Below are 5,753 nucleotides of genomic sequence, written 5' to 3'. Positions count from 1 at the left end.
AGTGTATTTTGTGGGGAAGAAACCCCATAAAATATCCACCACCTTGCAGCTGTAAGAATCCAGACTTTTCAGTCCCAGGGCGGGGCTGCCTTTCCCCCCACCCTGCTCCCTTTCTTTGGACTAGAGGGCACTGACTCGGGACTCCCTTATTTTGTCTTCACAGCTCCCTGTTCGGACTTCCCTTCTCAGCTCTGCGCCGGTCTGGCTCTGAGAAAGGGCCAGGGGACGAACGGGGAGCGAAGGGGAACAGAGACCTTGAATGAGCTTCTACTAAGTACCGGGAGTTCCGCGGGGCGCTTTGCAGATCCCGGGGAAGTTCGGAGAATGAAGTTTTCCTTTGCAAGGACAAAGTAACAGTTTGCTTTTTCACATACGCAGGAAAGCCTTTCTTTCCTGGGGATGGGACGCCCGTTTCCACTGAAAGTGTAATCACTGTGAACAACCTGAAAATTGGAAAGTTGGACCAGCTGTGGGGAGCGAACGGTCTTCGTGTCCTTTCCCACGTTCACCGTGCCAGTGACACACAAAGCAGAGATTTTTTTGCTTGAATCATTAAAAGCCGGGTGGGTGGGGGGCACCCTGTGTACTGTCTTGCCCTCCTTCGGCCCCTTTCTCGCATTTATTTGCCATTTTCTTTTTGCTGACACGTTCCATTACAGAATGCCCCCTCCATCCCCCGCCGCCAGATTTTTTATATTTCGATTGTTATTTACTCCAAGAGTGTGGAAAGTTCTTTAAGATTTCCCCGTCTCGAACTCTAAACCTAGAGTAGAAAGGGAATCTAAAAAGTCTCTCATTTAACAACTCATCACATCAGTCCTTTTTTTCAGACAAACGCAAGCACAATTGCTTTTAACGATCTTCAGAAGGAGGAGTCCACCGCTTCCACAGTAGATCCAGAGAGACCCAAACTGAATGCTTTGCCTTCTCCTTGCGTTAGGATTTCAGAGGTTCCGTTTACTTTGAGAGGACATGAAGCTACTAATAAAATATATTTATTTCGGCAAGGTACCTGTTTTTTCCAAAAGTTTCACCTTCAGTAATTGCCACAGGAGTAATTAGAACTCTGTCTTCTATAAAATGCCTGACATATTAAAGACACAAAATTAGCATTTGTTTTTATTCATGCAAGGATTTAAAACCAAACCAAAACAAAGCAAAACACCCAGCAAATATCAGTTTCCTACAAATAGTGTAAAAAAACCTCTTGAGGAATCTTGGTGACCCACACTTCAAGTTGAAAGAGTGCCATGGATTTCCCCAAATTTAGAATTCTGTCTGGGTTAAAGGATTTTTTTTGGAATTTCTCATCGCTTGACAAAACAGTTTTCTCTTTCAAATATAAAAGAGCTCCTTGTAAAATGCTTGGTAAATTTCTGGGAAGCCGAGTGTTTCTTCCAGAGGGATACCTGGAAATCCGGATGTAAGCAAGATAAACCTGTAGCTAAAGCTTTCTTAAAATCCATTGATTCTGGGGGAAGGAAATAAGTGAGTAAAAAAGTATTTTCTCAACCAAAACCATCATAGTTTGATATATTTACTGTACTGAAAATACACTAGAATAATATGCATAGTGGAGCTTGAAGTGGAAAGCCCACCTTACATTTTGGAAGAAACTTTTGTATTTCAATCCCATAGATATCTAATTTATTTAAGGAAACAGGATATCTCTGTCTCATAAGAAAAAAAAATAACATCTGACTGATTTTTGTAGAAATGCTTCAGAGTTTACTCTTTTCTTTGAAAGTTTTTTTTTTTTTGCCTTTTTTTTTAAACTTTAGAGACAGAGGCTTTTCTTAGTTATGATAACAGGGCTTACTACAGTATTCTTTAATTATCAAGATCCCTTGCAACTCTAAGTCTGTTATCTCTAACTGGAGAGATAATTAAATCTTAAAGACCATTCTGACTCTAATTCAACCAATGTGTGTGGTGTCCAGGATCTTTGGACTTCCTTAAGAATTCTATTTTATCAAGGTGGTTCTTCCTGAGTAAGTTGTATTCTTCTATTGGTAGGAAATGCTCTTGGATTTCTTTCTTTTCTTTTTCTTTCTTTCTTTCTCTTTCTTTCTTTCTTTCTCTTTCTTCCTTCCTTTCTTTCTTTCTTTCTTTCTCTCTCTCTCTCTCTCTCTCTTTCTTTCTTTCTTTCTTTTCTCTCTCTTTTTAAAACTGTACTCAGAGAGGGAAATGTGACAAAAGGGAAATCAATAGAGACAAAGTAGATTCACGGGTACCCAAGTTCATGGGCTGGGAACAGGAATGAACTGTAAAAGGGCACAGGGAATCTAATTGAGGTGATGGAAATCTGTGTTCTAAAACTACATTGCAGTGATAACTGTACAGTTTGGTAAAAGTTTCAGAATTCTAGGGATTATACACTTAAAATGAGTGAATTTTACGGTATGTAAATTATGCTTCAATAAAGTTGTTTTTTTTCAAAAGTTGATTTTAAAAGTTAGTATATGCTCTTTTTTACTCTCAACCATCTCCTGATTTTGGTTTCAAGGATTTGCTCTTAAGTAGCAGCAACATACACAAGGCGTCCTCATTTCTTCATTTTTCTAAGAGGAAGTTTGCCATGAATATAGTGGTGGATTTATTCTTCTACACCAGTAACTCCTTCTGAAACCTGCTATTTGTGTGAGGGCATATATGTGGTAGAGACAGAACAGATCTTCATTTAGGACTGTGCCTTGTTTCTTCTTGGACTTGCCATAGTGATAGAATTTTCCCAGAGCCTCAGACAACTTAAACTTTTTGTAACAAAAAGAAACACATATATTTTCGGGAAGGCGGTGGGGGGGTGCGGGTGACGGGAGGCCATGGTATTGGGAAATTTTATTATTCCAGAAAGTTAAGGAGAAGGTTAAGGAGGAGCATGAGCAATTATGGAAATCTGAATTAAATTGATTTCATTTGTTTTGAATATTAGCGATGGAGACATTTGATTAAGCACACAAAAGATCACATCCAGTCATTTAGAAGGACTGAAATAAAGGCCAGGTGTGGTGATTCATGCCTGTAATCCCAGCACTTTGGGAGGCCAATGTGGGAGGGTCACTTAAGCCCAGGAGTTCAAGTCCAGCCTTGACAATGTAGTGAGACAGTCTCAATAATAATAATAATAACCAGATTTGGTGACAGGCGCCTCTCGTCCCAGCTACTCAGGAGTCTGGCTTGAGTCCTGGGGGAATGACTTGAGCCCAGAAGATCGAGAGATCAAAGCTGCAGCGAGCCGTGATCACACCACTGCACTCCAGACCCAGCCTAGGTGACAGAGCAAGATCCTGTCTCAAAAATTTAACATTTAACATTGAAATGTTAAATGTTAAAGGTTACATTTAAATATGTCACATTTAGATGTTACATTTAAAAATATTACATTTAGATATAACATTTAATTGATGGGCTGTTTTTCCTGAAACCTTTTCGCTTTTATCCTGTTATTAATCTCTTTCAGTTCTGCTAGAGAGGAGACCACTGACTCTGGAGAGTTCGAACTTTCATTTCATCTTCTTCTATAAGTAGATTAGAGGGATATAAAAATTAGAGAAAGAGGGAGATTAGAGTAGTTTTTTTTTTTTCTTATTTTGAATTTTTTTTTTTTTTTTGGCATAAAATGCTTCCCTTCTTCCTTGAAAATGGCCAAGTTTACAAAAATGTTACTCATTAACCACAGGTGTGAGAAGTTAAAAATAAACTTCCCTGCGGGCAGCCCTCATGAGTAGAATGTCTGAAAAGTTTGTCAAGAATTGACAGGGTGCCTGCAACCAGGGAGAAAATGTGGATAAGGGCTTTAAATTATGCCATGAAAACGAACCAGTTTTTGCTTAATAGGCATTTTGTTTATAGTTTAAGTGACTTTGTTTTTTAATCAGCACTTTTTAAAAGCCTTAATCTATGCTTTTTGCTTCTTAACAGGAATATTCTTTTCTCATTAGAGTGATGTAACTCCCAACAGGCATGGCAAAGGCGTTTAACTTATCCAGTAAAATGGGAACTGACTACTATGTAGCTGGAACATGGAACCAAAACTGTCTTGGAGAGTATTTCATCTTTTCAAGCAAGGCAGCAGCTTCTTGGAAAAATTTTAATTTTGTGTGTTATTTCATGTTGCTGGCATTAAAGAGTTGTTGTTGTTGTTGTTGAAAGGCTGAATTAAAAAAAATTAGAAGGTTTGCCATATTTAAATTATTTTCTATTCTTTTTACATTAGCATAATTTAAACATCTCATATGCAGCTAATCACAAAAGTTAGTTGAGTCAAATGCTTAAAAATAACCACAAACATTGTCTAATAAATAACAATTTATACCAACAATAGACTATTGTGATATAAGCAGTCAATATTTATGCCTACCTAATTAGTGAATTAATTAGTTAAAATAAATTAAGAATATATTGAACCGAATTGTAAAAATGCCAATATACTTGTAATTGTAAATTTATATTAAACTATTTTCTAGATAAATTTGATATATTCTTTCATTAAGTATGACCATTTTACTGAGATAAAATGGACATTTAAAATCATTACTATTTTAAACATTAAAAACTAAGGCACTGCTTACATGCATGCACATTTAAGTAGTCATGAAGTCACAAAGATTTCAGCACCTAAATAGAAATAATTAAATAGCTGGATTTTATTAAACAGTCTAAACCAGATCCAGTACTAAGTGTTTCACATTCATTTTTTCATCTAACCATCAACAGACTTTTAAGGTAAGCACTATTATCTTCTCATTCTTACAGATGAGGATGTAAAGCTTAGAAAAGCAATGTGCAAAAATGTTACTTATTAAGTACAGATGTCAAAAGGAAAAATAAAGTGCCCTGCAGGTAGCTCTCATGAGTATAATGTCTGAGAAGTTTGTTGATAATTGACAAAGAATGAAGTTTTCTGAATCACCAACCTTGTAGAAATTGTGGCATCAGGTTGTGTCACTGTCAATACCAGGTAAATGGTCAAGTGATTACATAATGGTCTCCTTCAGAAACAAATGTATGGACAAGACAATTGGCTAAACAATATTGTGGGTGACTTCTTTCACATGAGACTGATTTATCAAAAGATGTCACCCAGGACTCTGCTAACTGACACGCTACCAATTTCCATCTGCTGTAGCCAAGGCCATTCTTCTGGAAACCAGTTTCCTTCAAACAGCCTGGCTGTGTTTTAGCATTTTAAATCAAGTGTGGAAGATTGTTACCATTGACTCTCCACTGGGCTGGAAGTTTGCTGGGGACAGAGGCTCTGTCTTGTTTCCTCTGTACGCCCAGCACTAGGTACCAGGCACCCTTGGATAAGTGCTTGGCAAATGTCAAATGAATGAATGGAAGGAAAGAAGGGCGAATGACAAACACTCTGAGATTCACATTCAGTGACTGTCCAGCCAGGCACAGTGCTAAGTGCTCTTCATATGCTATTTTATTTTATCTTCAAAGCAACTGCCAGAAGTAGATATTAATAACGCCATTTTACTCTCTGAAGTTCAGAGCCAAAAGATGGTCCCAGAGCTTATGCTGTAAGACAGGGACAGAGCTAAAATTGAAACCAAGGTCCTCCTGACACAAAATTCTTGCTCTTACCCAAGACATACATGGCTTTCCCCAAAGAGACTTTGCCCTATATGTTAAAAGAAAGTTGGAAACATTCTCTGGTGGTTACTTTTTATCTTCCTCTAGATTGTTCTGCCTTGCTTCTGGGCCCTGGGCCTGACCCTGTGGACTGCAGGGCTGATTCCTCTGTT

This window comes from Colobus angolensis, unplaced genomic scaffold, assembly GCF_000951035.1.
Source record: "Colobus angolensis palliatus isolate OR3802 unplaced genomic scaffold, Cang.pa_1.0 Scaffold95, whole genome shotgun sequence".
Classification (NCBI taxonomy): domain Eukaryota; kingdom Metazoa; phylum Chordata; class Mammalia; order Primates; family Cercopithecidae; genus Colobus; species Colobus angolensis.
This window is presented reverse-complemented; position numbering follows the sequence as displayed.